At 45.7% G+C, this 13,847-nt stretch overlaps 1 pseudogene; it reads right to left on the bottom strand.

The window, feature by feature from the left end:
- Positions 1-11,402: 11,402 nt before the first annotated feature.
- On the bottom strand, positions 11,403-11,856 carry LOC101552784 (immunoglobulin heavy variable 1-69-like; annotated as a pseudogene).
- Positions 11,857-13,847: the final 1,991 nt, after the last annotated feature.

The raw sequence follows: 13,847 nt of genomic DNA on the forward strand, positions 1-13,847 counted from the left end.
AGCTACTTTATATTCCACATATGTGAGTCACTCCCAGTTTAACTCTGTTGGGCATCCAATGTTTTTTTAAGAAGGTTTATTGTTTCATCGTGAAATATGGTTACAAACTTGCATGGTTATGTTCCAGTCACAAAATACTTGAGCACCCGTCCCTCCACCAATGCATATTTCCACCACCATTGTTCCCAGTGACCCACCCACCACCACCACCCCACCCCACTCCCTGCCTCTATGGCAGATGCAATCCTTATTTTCTCTCTAATTTTGGGCATTACAATTTGCAATACAGATACTAAGAGGTCATCGTGTTTGGTCCTTGGTCTATTTTCAACACACATCTCCCCATCTCCCGCGCGATCCCTTCAACCATCATTTACTTAGTGGTTCCTTCTCCATCCCAAATGCCTTCCCCCTCCCCGCCCCCCCCCCCCCGCCAGCATATGGGGCCACCTTCCAAACCATGACGTTATCCTCCTGGCCCTTCTCTCTACTGTCATTGGTGTTAGTCTCATATTATGCTACTTTATATTCCACAAATGAGTGCAGTCTTTCTATGTCTGTCCCTCTTTTTCTGACTAATTTCACTTACATGATTCTTTCCTTGTCTGTCCACTTGTAAGCGAATTTTATTATTTTATCTCTTCAAACATTTGCGTAGTATTCCACTTGTATAGATGTACTAGAGTTTCTGTAACCACTCATCTATTTTCAGGCACTTTGGGTTTTTTCAGATTCTGGCTGTTGTAAACTGTGTTGCAATAAACATACTAGTCCAAATGTAATTTCACTGTATTTTATTGCATCTCTCAGATATATTCAAAGAGTGGTATTGCTGGGTCATAAGGAAGCTCAATTTCTAGTTTTGGGGGGAATTTCCATACTGTTTTCCAAAAAGCCTGGACCAGTAAGTATTCCCACCAACAATGAATAAGAGTCCCGTTCTCCCCAGGAATCAAATGTTTAGGTAGAAAAATGAGAAAGGCCAGGTTTCAGGACCCTGAGATGTGAAGAACAACTGAGGCCGACTCCTGTGTCTGCTCTGTCTCTGCTCTTTCTCTCAGAGGAAACATGCCCAGTGTTAAAGATGTTTGTCCCCTTGTACTAAGGCCCTAAGATGTGTAAAAGATTAGCCCAGACAGACGGCATTAGCAAGTGACCTAACTTGCGAGTTGTTCTTCTCATGATTCCCTATTCTAATTGATGATTATGAAAGCGTTGGCATTCAAGCTCTCCGTGCATGAAGATGGCAGGCCCCTGTCTCGAAGCCTTTCCTTTCTTATCTCTGTTGTCATTGAAACCCCCAGCATCCCTTGGCGTATTCCCATTCCCCAGGACTGGTCCCAGCAAAAAACAGAGGAAGCACCAGTCCAGGTGTAAGGTGCTCTCCTGCATGCAGCTGATCAGGCTTTATCCTCAACATGATTTATGGTTACCCAAGGCCCCAGCGTGAGGGATCCCTGAGCACAGAGTCAGGAGTACGGCCTGGAGACACCTGATGTGGCACAAACAACCAAATAAAACACACAAAATAGGAACCAATGAGATATCGTGAATATCTCCCCTGAGATGAGAACAAGTGTGTTTATCCTGAACGTTTTATGGCCCTGGAGCATGTTGGAGCCCAGGGTGCAGGAGGGGCGTGGAGTGTGACTCTTCACATCAGCCCTGGCTCCTTCCCGCCTTCTAACCCTGGAAGGGTTTGACCAGTTAGAAAGCTCACATCAGGCCACGCCCTGCCCAGAATACTGACTCAGAACATTGTGCAGAACATTGTGTTTCATGACCACTGACATACATGGACACCTGTGTAGTGATCATCACCCCCAAATGGTGGGAAAACCCTTCGCCTCAGGATTTCCTCTTGGCCCATGTTATTTCTCCTTCCACACCTCACCCCGCACACAGGCTCCCAGAATGCATCCTGTGTGTTTGGTTCAGAGGAGGGTGACCCTCAGTGGGCTTCCCTCTATGGAGGGATTGTTCTGTTTGCTTATTCATGCCTGGCGGGGGAGTCCTGGATTAACCTCAGCCCTTAACTTTAACAAAGAAGGTCACACTAGCATTGTAGAAGGGGAGAACCGAATAAAACTTGCTCTAGAATTTTACAGAAATTTGAATGAGAAGAAAGCTAGAAACTGAAAGGTTTCGATGAACCTTCAACCCATCAGGAAGTTGGAGTCCTGGGCTTCCCTCAACGCTGAAACATGGCAAGTCAGGGCCTGGGTGAGTTTCCAAATTCCTGACTTTGTTGTCAGGAAAAGGCTGCAGCGGAGTCCACACTCTCCGTCCTCCCTGTCCTCCTGCAGCTGTTCCAGGGCGTCACACCCCAGTGTTCAACAGCCCAGAGGACAGTGACAGGGGTCGTATGGAGGGACTGAGCTGGCAGCTGAGGGAGCCTGAGCCTGAGTGTCTGAAGGTTTCAGGTGACTTTTCCTCAGGGAATCCATCCTCCCCGCTGGGTGAGGGGAGATTACTTCCAACTGCACACTTCAGAGCAGGATGTGGTGTTTAAAGACTCTGTTCTTTGTGAGTTTACATGAAGGAATGAGGATCGACTGTTCCATGTACAACCAACTAAATATCGGACACATAAAGAATGACAGGCCAGCTCAGATGTAATGTTGTTACATACCCCTGAGCCATCAGAGACACACACCGGGCAATGAGGCAATTATAGCTAATGGGATAATAGCTCGGGGATTGAGCACCATCCAGCAGAGTCTCATCTGGGACGTGAGGGAAGGGCCTGTACTACTGCTCAGGGCACAGGCTTGAAGCTCCCATGAGAGACCCTGAGCCCCTCAGATTGTGGCCCTGTCGGGAAGCATTTCCTATGTGTCGAGAGTAGCAGGGAAGGGGCTGGTTCCTGGAGGGGCTGCAGAGACTTTCCCTCAGCACCACTTGTGCCCCAGGCCACATAGTCTGTCATCCCTGACACAGAAGGATGGATGGGTTCGGTGAGTGAGGAAGGCCTGTCCAGGTCCACCCAGGCTAGGACATTTCTCAGGAAAGAGCATCCAGTTTTTCTATGAGTCTATAATGTACGTTTTGTTGAGAGCAAATGTCCCATGACAATAACTTGACTAGGGCCCCACAATCTGCCTGAGAAGAGAAGACTCTCTGTCGAGTTCTTAGAGTTCCCTTCCCTCAGAACTGGATGGATTTTGGGTGGGCAGGAGCTCTGGTGTGCGCTCAGCAAAGCTTTGTAATTTCAAGATCAGAGTATCAAGACCAGGGGAATGTGACCCTGCGTCATATTCAGGGATCTTCAAAAGTGAAAATAGATCAGGAACCTGAGTTTGAAAGTTGTAGTCAATACTGATTGGCTGAGGCCAGAGGATAGTAAAGTGGGTAGAGAGTTTGTCAACTGACCTGGGTTCGATCCCTTGTATGCCATATACAGTCCACCAAGAACTGCCAGGAGTAATTCCTGAGTGCAGAGACAGGAGTAGCCCCTGATCATTGCCAGATTTTACCCAAAAACCAAAAGCAAATCATTGTATTATTGTCATCGGGCTGCTCATCGATTTGTTTGAGCAGGCACCAATAACGTCTCCATTCGTCCCTGTCACGTGCTAGTGTAGCCCAATAGCGTCTGCTCGCTTCAAAAAGAGGCTCCCCCCAAAAAAATAAATAAATGAATAAAAATAAAATATATAATTCAATAATCTTCTAATAAAAAGATACTTATGTGCCTATTAAGCGGAACACCATAATACTAATAAGACAAACTAAGAACCATCCTCTATGACAGGAAATGCAACGTCATGTGAGAACCTAGGCCGCCCCTCCTGGACCCAAGAGAACGGACAGGCCATGGGACAGCCCCACCAGGAGGAGTGCGAGAGGGGAAGAACCCTGAGGCATTTGTATCTGGATAGTTTTCCTGACATCACACTCTCCTGCAGAGCCGTGGAAGGATCTCACTTTACACACAGGAACGTTACCTGACTGGGCCTCACTCAGACCTGAGCTGAAGGAACTCAGGTGAAAGCGGAGATTCCTGAACCATAACGAAGACCATGGATGGCGCTGTGCGAGAGATGTGATGGAAAGAACAGAAAGGGGCAAGTATGGAGATAAAAACAGAGAGAGACAGAAACATCTCAAGAAGTACTGGGCTGAGTTTGTGTGGTGGACGGACAGATGAGCTGGAGCATGTGGGTCAGTAACGGACAGAGGCAGACACATGAACCAGCTCTGGAAGGGTCTAATGGGGGGTGAGTGTTGGGGGAAGAAAGTCGGGGACTGAGATGTGAGGGTGTCACTGAACATGGAGCCGCTCTGAGGGAGCGATGGGGAAGGGTCCTGGTACAGACACTGGATCCAGCCTGACTCATTAAGGCTGGGTGGTAACAGGTTGTAGGAAGTGTGAGAAGCTTGATCAAAGTTGGCACAATGATCCTTGCAGGGGGGTTGCGAATGGACCTGCCCAAAGACTGAGTGATGGCAGGGAAGGGACCAGAGATCACTCTGAATATAGCATGGATTAGTTATTATGGTGTTCTGATTCTCCTGGTGGACCTTACCCCCTCCTAGTCCCTGTGCCCCTTTCAGTCCTGAGCGCCCTCTGGTGGCCCTGGAGACCCTGGCAGGTCAGTCTGTCTCAGCAGGTTTGTGTCTGGGCTCACCCGGCCTTCCCCTCGCTGTGTCTCTCCACCACCAGTGATCCCAGTATCACTCCCATCACCCCCACCCCATCCCTCCCACCCCACCCCGCCTCTGTGGCAGGGCATTCCCTTTTACTCTCTCTCTCCTTTGGGTGTTGTGGTTTGCAATAGACGAATTGAGTGGCCATCGTGTTCCATCTGTAGTCTACATTCAGCACTCATCTCCCATCCAGAGTGGATCCTCCAAACCCCCTTTGCTTGGTGTTCCCTTCTCTATCTGGGCTGCCTTTTCCCCCAGCATGTGAGGCCGGCTTCAAAGCCATGGAGCAAACTCCTGGTATTTATCTCAACTATTCTTGGGTGTTAGTCTCCCATTCTGTTAATTTATATTCCACAGATGAGTGCAGTCATTCTATGCCTGTCTCTCTCTTTCTGACTCATTTCACTTAGAATGATACTTTCCATGTTAATGCACTTGTATGAAAATTTTATGACCATATCTTTTCTAACTGCTGCATAGTATTCCGTTGTGTAGATGTACCAAAGTTACTTTAACCAGTCATCTGTTCTTGGGTACTCATTTTTTTTTCAGATTCTGGCTATTGTAAACAGTGCTGTGATGAACATACAAGTGTAGATGTCATTTCAACTATACGTTTTTGCCTCTCTGGATATATTGAAAGAGGTGGTATTGCTGGGTCAAATGGAAATTCAATCTCTAATTTTTTGAGAAGCATCCATACTGTTTCCCAAAAGGGCTATAAGCAATCAGCATTCATACCAGCAGTGAAGGAAAGTCTCTTTCTCCCACATCCATGCCAACAGTGGTTGCTTTTGTTCTTTTGGATGTGGAGCAGTCTCTGTAATGTGAGGTGATATATTTTAATTGTTTTGATCCATATTTCCCTGATGGTTTGTGATGCAGAGCATTTTTTCATGTGCCTTTTGGCCATTCAGGTATCTTCCTTGACTGATGTTTGTGTTCATTTCATTGCCACATTTTCTGATGGGGTTGGATGGTTCCTTCTTGTAGAGCTCAGCCAGTGCCTTATATGGCCTTGATATCAACCCCTTATCAGATGGATATTGGGTGAATATCCTTTCCCATTCTGTAGATTGTTTTTGTATTTTGGTCACTGTATCGTTTGAGGTGCAGAAGCTTCTTAGTTTAATATAGTCCCACTTGTTTATCTCTGTTCGCTCTTGGGTGGTCAGTGGCGTGTCATTTTTGAAGATATCTTTAGATTCAGTATTGTGGAGTTTTGCCGACACCTTTTCTTCAATGTATCTAATGGATTCTGGTCTGATGTTGAGTTTTTTAATCCATTTTGATCTGACTCTTGTGCATGGTGCTTGTGCCTTTGGAGGTCTCTACCAGAGTCACCTCCCCACCTCCCCATTCCCCCCCCACCATGGAGAGTTGGGGGCACAGCTAGATAGTGAAAATGGCTATTTAATGAATAGTTGTTAGCATATTTATAGAACATCTGTCTGAAGGGGGGTTAAGGTAAGGGCATAGGTGTGATGGATCATTTGATCATTACATAGATAAACATTTGACAGAGGAAATTATCTTGGGGAGATGAACTCAAGAAGACATGATCTCTCAGGGACATCTACATTGCTTTTATCTTTCCCTCTAGCTGCATCTGTTATAAATACCTTCAATTGTTTGGATAAGCACAGTAAGAGACAAAGATCCTAACAAGTAGTTCTCTGGGCTCTGAGAGCAAGCAAGCCTTTTACCATAAATCCCAGACTAAGTCCTCAGGCCAGTTCAGCTTGTCCTTCCCCATGGGAGTCCCGTCTCTTAGGTTGTATAAGCTTGCATCAAGACCATGCATTTGTGCTTCCTAGAATGTCCTGTTTTGATTCCAGGGTAGCTTTTTCACTCGCCCCGGGTCCATCCCAGTCCCAAGATAGGACCTCCCTTTTGGGGTGTTAGGAAATACATCAAGTAAAGCCTGACTCGAGTAATTATCACCATTTTTCCTAGGAGTAGATATATTTCATATTCAATCAACTCCCAAATATTAGGAGCATAGCATTAATCGTCTCTCCACACTTTAACCAAAGAACATTACACTATAGTAAAAATATAAAAAGGCTTTAGGGGAAATAGGAAAGCAGGTACAAACACACAGCACTTCAAATACAAAGCAGTACAAATACAAAGTTCAGAATTACCAGAAAGTTTTGCCTTATAAATAATCAAGAGTAACTTGTGGAACTGAGACAATGAGAGGTAAATTAAAAGGAAAGGTTAAAGATAAACTTTAACCAAATTAGGGATCCTAGTAAGCTTCTCAAGGAGGAGGAAAGAGACAATTCACCAGCGAAGCCTAAAACACAACAAACACTAAGAAGAGTTCCATAGCTTAAGAGCAAGACTGGGATATTCACAGAGCTGTAGCCATAGGGTGATCACACAACCAGCAATCACATTTATTTTTTTGATTTGTTTTGTTTACAATAACCATATCTGGAAAAAAACAGGAGTGCCAAAAAAACAGATGACTGGTTAAAGAAACATTGGTACATCTACACAATGAAATACTATGCAGTTGTTAGAAATGCTGAATTCATGAAATTTGCATATAAGTGGATCAACATGGAAAGTATCAAGTTAAGTGAAATGAGTTAGAAAGAAAGAGACAGATATAGAAAGAACATACTCATCTGTGGAATATAAAGTAACAGAATGGGAGACTAACACCCAAGAGTAGTAGACATAAGGACCAGAATGTCTGCCCCACAGCTTGGAAACTGGCCTCCCATGCTAGGGGAAAAGGCAGCTCAGATAGAGAAGGAAACACCAAGTAGAGTATGTGAGAGGACACATTCGGGTTGAAAGATGCGTGCCAAAAGTAGACTATAGACCAAACATAATGGCCACTCAATACTCATATTGCAAACTACAGCACCCAGAAAGAGAGAGAACAAAAGGGAATGCCCTACCGCAAAGGCAGAGTGGGGTGGTGGGGTGTGGGGCGGGGGCGGTGGGAGGGATACTGGGAACATTGGTGGAGGAGAATGGGCACTGGTGGAGGGACAGGTAAATGGTCACTGTATGACTAAAATACAAACATGAAAGTTCATAAACTTGTAACTGTACCTCACAGTGATTCACTTATAAAATATTTAAAAAATCTTTAAAAAATCAATCACATTTAAAGCATGACTCAGTGATGGTAATTTCCTAGTCTATTCTTGCCTGGAGCACAGCCCTGAGAGTTTTCTAGTCTTGCCTGCTTTAGAATCCCTTTAGATAGTCTCAGAACACTCAGTGGACCACCCAACTTTGAGCTCATTATTAAGGGGACAGTGTCCCACTGGATACCTTGAGGTGTTGCAATTCTCCCTGACACATCCCCTTGGCCACTAGAGGTCATTGGACCTGTACAGAATTCCCCAGGCCCCAAATTGTGACATTTCTAAGAATAATGTATATTATGGTGTGACCTCTGGGTCGCCGGAGATTGGTGGAAGCAGGCAGAGGATCTCTGTTTCTGGATCCCGTTGGGCCTAGAGTCCACAGAGTCCAAGGTCACAAAGTGCCGTATTACCTGGTTCTGTGGAACTTCACTAGTGTGTGAAGCTTGGCACAAGCATCCGGAAAAGTGGCCTGGAGTGTGGCGGCAGTTGTGTAAAAGACCACATGGCCGCCCACCTATGAGATGGTCAGACTTCATCAAAACCCTGAACAAATGGTTTGAGGCTCTTCATGTTCCTGGAGCGATAGATGCCACTGGGCAAAACTAGCATGAGACAGGGACAAATGGAGATGATACTGGTGCCTGCTCGAGCAAATCAAAGATCAACAGGATAAGTGATACAGTGATACAAATGAATGTATATTAATTTGCCTTGATTGGCTGGTGCCCAGTGGCTCAAGACTTGGGAAATAGACAACTTTGACGTCATCATAACTTCAACCTCGCCTTTGCCTTACAGCGTCAAGGCCAGTGTTCCTGCAGCTTCTTCCAGTCATAAGAGTACCCTGCTTCTCTCTGCCACCTGCTCCTTAGTGCACAGAGACACTCTCCCTCAGCCTCTATGGACCCATTATTCTCCTAATAAACTCTGTCTCTGACTAAGGGTCTATGGCCTATGAGGGCGGCTATGTCCCAGCCATTCTGCACTCATAAATCTTTGAGCATCTACTGCCCAAGACAGACGAACCATCTCCTTTATCCCAGAGTCCCTGTAGTTACGAGATTACTACATGCAAGGAGATGGGGATCCAAGCATTTGATCAATGGCCTCTGCAAGGGGGACATTTCCCCAGTCCCACGGAGATGCTCCTCACTTCATGCTGAAACCTCATTAAGGAAGACAGGGCATGGATCGAACTATCTGGGAGTTTTGAACTCAACACCTTGAGAGGAGAGAATTTTCCCGAGAATCTAGAAGGTGCACAAAACATGCCCCCAGTGTCAGCCAAACACTTCTTCCTGTCATTTCCAATGTAAACTGAGGGCCCCCTGTAGAGATGTTGAATGCAGGAGCCTGTGTGCCTTGGGTCTTCCCAGAACAGGAAACTGAAAGTCTACTTGGAGACTGAGTGAGGGGAACTGAGGTTCCAGTCTGTCCCAGAACACAAGTGGATTGTTATACCAGTGTCAAGGCTAGGAGACTCCCCCAAACTTCTGCTCACAAGGGAGCAATTCTGTCACAGTGCCCAGTCTGTGTGCAGCTGGGACAACATTCTGTGCCCCTGGCACTTGGTGCAGGGCCAGGGAGATTGAAACAGGTTCAAGTCTTCGAGTTCAGGTAAAAGGATGCTGTGAGGATTCAGAGATTGAAGTCAGGGTCAAAACGTTCCCCCAGAACACTCAACTGTTTGGATTAGTTCTCCTATTGCGCTGTTCTTAGCCCTTGTTGCTACCTTGCTGTGTATCCTTTAAGCCCCATATTTTGAGACAGATCATCTGTGTCTCTCCCTTTCCTGCTCACTAATTCACTCAGCATGATATCCTCTAGTTTTTGCTGTATTGCAGGAAGTTGAGAGATTTTTCAACTCAGCACGCTAAGGCCCACACAGAGTAGACAGGATTAGGACTCTTTCCAGGTGCTCCTCATACATGTGAAATTTATGAGTAAAATGTCTTCAGCGCAATGCCCCAGACTTTCTGGATTCAGTTGGAAGTGTGTAGCACTAGGAGAGTGCTTGGTGATTTGAGAACGTGGCATTCCCAGTGTCACTTGGAGTTGTCACTACACAGAGGACAGAGGGGAGACTGAGAACAGTCTGACACTTCAGAACTACAGGTTCAGTCACCAAGGAGCCCCATCTAGGCGACTGCTCTGTGCAGAGGCAGGAAGGGCGCAGTGAGAACAATTATTGAGGTCTGATTTCTAGACTGCCGTGTCCGAGGAATTTTTCTGCGCCTTTCTGCTCTACTCACACTGATAATCCAGGCTGCCCTTCGGGTAAGGCCCCTGCTTCTGTGCTCTGCATTAACCTGGGCTGGACCCTTTGCCCATAAGAGCTTATTGTGCCTTCAGGAATTGAAGGGTCGTCCTGATTCCTGTATGTTCAATGTTCTCCTAGGGGAGGGAATGAAAATACTCTCATATCTGATATGTGCATTTTACCTGTCATTGGAAAGGGTTTTGCTCACTTTTTGTAAACTACCATTTTGACAAAATGGCAACATAATTCAAAGTACAGGTATGAATTGGATTCTGCATAAGATGTAAAAGTTCAACTATGGGAGCATGAATATTCCCAGTAATACTGTGTTCTGCATGACTAATAGCTCATCATATAGTTATGCTCTCTAAGGCTTACCAGTGGACATTAATAGGATACATATACAAATCTCTCCATATTCTACTCCTCTAGTCTATAATTTGTCCATGGATATACACACTTGATATCAATTGAGACAAAGTAATCAGTTTTGATTATGTATTTCTAAGGTGCAAGGCATGCAAAAATTAATGTCTCACTCAATACCATATTTTTTCCAGGTTTCCAGACATATTGATCAATGGGTGAGATCAGACCCCAGGTAAACTCAGCTTGGATGGATGACACTGGGGTAGAGGGAGCAGCACCTGAGGCCTTGTTCTAGATCCTGTCTGCTGGCCCATGCTACTGCCAGCCCTCCTGGGAACATCCCAGACCATGTGTCTGTGCTTGGGTAACTACCTTCCCCTGAGCTGGGCTGAGATGCCCCAACATCAGGACTTCACAGACCCTGACCCTGACCATTTCCTTACCACCACGAGATTGGAGAAATGTGACCATGGTCCCTTTCATAGATGTTCATCTCCTCTACTGCCCCTCGTGCAGTGGAAGGATTCCAGCTCAGCAATATAGAGATACAAACGTGTACAAAGTTTCAGGGCTCCACAGAAACTCCAGAAGGGGCTCTGGCCAACACCAGGATTTCATCTCAGAGAAAATGACTTTTGCAGAGCCAGAATTTAAAAAAACCATGTAACAATGGGAGTCTGCCATGGGTCAACCTACTGTTCAGGAACCTCCAATGATACCAGCCAAAACTTACATGTGTTGCTTCTACTACAATCTGGGACACGCCACTAAACAATACTAGAAGAAAATATGAATAACACCAGGTGTTCTCGAGAGAAGCCGTCTGCCTCTTGGCTGTTGCTGAAAGACAGGGAGAGATTCTGAGCTTTCCCCTCAAATGACGCCTTGCCCTGTGAGCCCCATTCTGTGTCTTAGACCCTGACTCTCTGAGGAGGAAGTCAGGAGGATCAGCGTCCCTGTCATCTCCTCACCTGCCACAGCTGCCTCCCCTCAGTTTTCTGACACACTCAGGATGTGCTTGTCACACTGTGTCTCGCACAGTAATACACGGCCGTGTCCTCAGTGCTCAGACTGCTCAGTTCCATGTAGGCTGTGTCCTTGGACTTGTCTGCAGTGAGTGTGAGTCTGCCCTGGAACTTCGGTGCGTAGTATGTACTACCACTATCAGGGTCTATCCTTCCCATCCACTCGAGCCCTTGTCCTGGGGCCTGCTGCACCCAGTTGATCCAGTAGCTGGTGAAGGTGTATTCGGACGCCTTGCAGGAGATCTTCACTGATGTCCCAGGTTTTCCCACCTCAGCTCCTGAACTGCACCAGCTGTACCTGGGAGTTCACACCTGTGGACAGCAGACAGGAGGGTGTGGACTCCACTTGACTGGCCCCGTTCCCTCAGCCCAAGGAATGGGGACGCTTACCTGCAGCCACTGCCGCCAGGAAGAGAATTCTCCAGGTCCAGTCCATGGTGGGGACTGTGCACTCAGGGGCTTCTGAAGGTGTGGGTGTGCCTGCTGTGTGAGGTTGTCAGGACACAGACACATCTGTATTTAACTCAGTGTCCCTCGTGTAATTTGCATATTCATGAGGAGGTAGAATTCATAGCTGAAGGCCTAGTCCAACCTGAGAAAGGGCTGTTGGAAGCCACCGGGTCCATCCTCAAGGGGAGTGAAGTGGTCCAAGTTCAGATCCTTGTTTGAGGAGATGAGACCTGCCCTGTCCCAGGACTCTGTGCACACAGAGCTTCCCCTCCGGAGGGCCAAGCCCTTTCAGGACCTTCTCCAAGCCCCCACATCTGTATGGCCTGGAGACCTCTGGACACACCTGGGCTCTGAGGTTATTTCTGGGATCCTGTAACTCCCCAAGGAATACTATAATGAGACTACAAAACCATCCTATTGCCCCAGTGGTTTTCATTGTGGATATTAAGAATTGCAGAAACACCACCTGCATACAGGTTTTATTGCCTTATTAATATGATAAATGTTCCTCCACAAATTGATAAGTATGCAAAATTTATCCTTCCGTGTCCTATACTTATCTTAAGTTTGGTTTTTATTTTTTTTTTTGGAAAAAGCAAAACTTATTTATATTGAAGAAAGAAATTGCGTTTCTGAGATTTCTGCATCTCTGCACCCATTCCTCCCATTTCTGCACCCCTTCTAGCCTGCGACTCTGTGCTCTTGGGACTTGGCGTCTCCTGCAGCCGGGTCCCCACCCTGCAGGGAGAGCCTCTGGGTTTTCAGGGGCTTTAACCTCTTGGCATCTCTAACTCATTATTGAATCCTGGAACTTCACTTCAGAAGCCTTGTTCCATGAGTTATATTCTTTAATGGTTATTTTTGTTTTGGTTTTGAGCCACACCTGGCAGTTGTGAGGACTTACTCCTGGCTCTGTGCTCAGGAATGACTCAGGTAAATGCATCGTAGGAAAATATTGGCAAATCAAGCATATATACATATATATATACATGTATATATATAATTAAAAGATGACACTGAGTGTTCTTTGCTGAGATTATGCAAAAATTATACAATAAATATTAATTCACTCAAATAAAAATAGTAAAAACCGATTTAATTCTTTAAGTTACACCTCTTGGAGAGCCCAGCAAGCTACCAAGAATGTCTCGCCTGCATGGGCAGAGCCTGGAAAGCCACCTGTGGCATATTAGATATGCCAAAAACAGTAACGATAGGTCTCTTTCCCCTAACCCTGAGAGATCCTCTAATCGTTGGGAAAGACGAGTAAAGAAAGGCTGATGAAATCTCAGGACTGGATGGAATAGAGATGTCACTGGTTCCCGCTAGAGTAAATCGACGAACAATGGGATGACAGTGATACAAATGTCTTTAAGTAAGGACTTTAATATAAACAAAAATATATTGTACCACTGTAGCACTGTTGTCCTGTTGTTTGTCGATTTGCTTGAGCGGGCACCAGTAACATTTCTATTGTGAGACTTGTTACTGGTTTTGCCACATTGAATACGTCAGGGCTAGCTTCCAAGCTCTAGTGTGGGCGGGATACTCTCGGTAGCTTGCCGGGGTCTCTGAGAGGGATGGAGGAATCAAGTCCTGGTCGGCCACGTGCAAGGCAAACACACTGCCCGCTGTGCTATTGCTCTGTTCCCCAAAATATATTAGATTTGTTAAATTAATAGAATTAGAAAAGCTCTAATTCTATTAGAATTGACATCTAGTTCACATGCCATACAGTTGACCCGTTGAAAATGCCAAGTTTAGTGGTATTTAGTGTAGTCACAAAATTGTGAAGTCATCAACACAATCAGGTTTATAACATTTTCTTCACTTCATAAACCGTGTATTAGCATTGACACATTCCAGCATCTTACGTTTGTAACAGTTACTCTGTTTTATACTTAATTAGATTTTGCCTGCCTCTTGAGTCTGCTTTCCCCCCCTTTGGTTTTTTTTTGTTTGTTTGTTTTTAGTTTG

Source organism: Sorex araneus, chromosome X (assembly GCF_027595985.1).
Source record: "Sorex araneus isolate mSorAra2 chromosome X, mSorAra2.pri, whole genome shotgun sequence".
NCBI classification, from domain to species: Eukaryota; Metazoa; Chordata; class Mammalia; order Eulipotyphla; family Soricidae; genus Sorex; species Sorex araneus.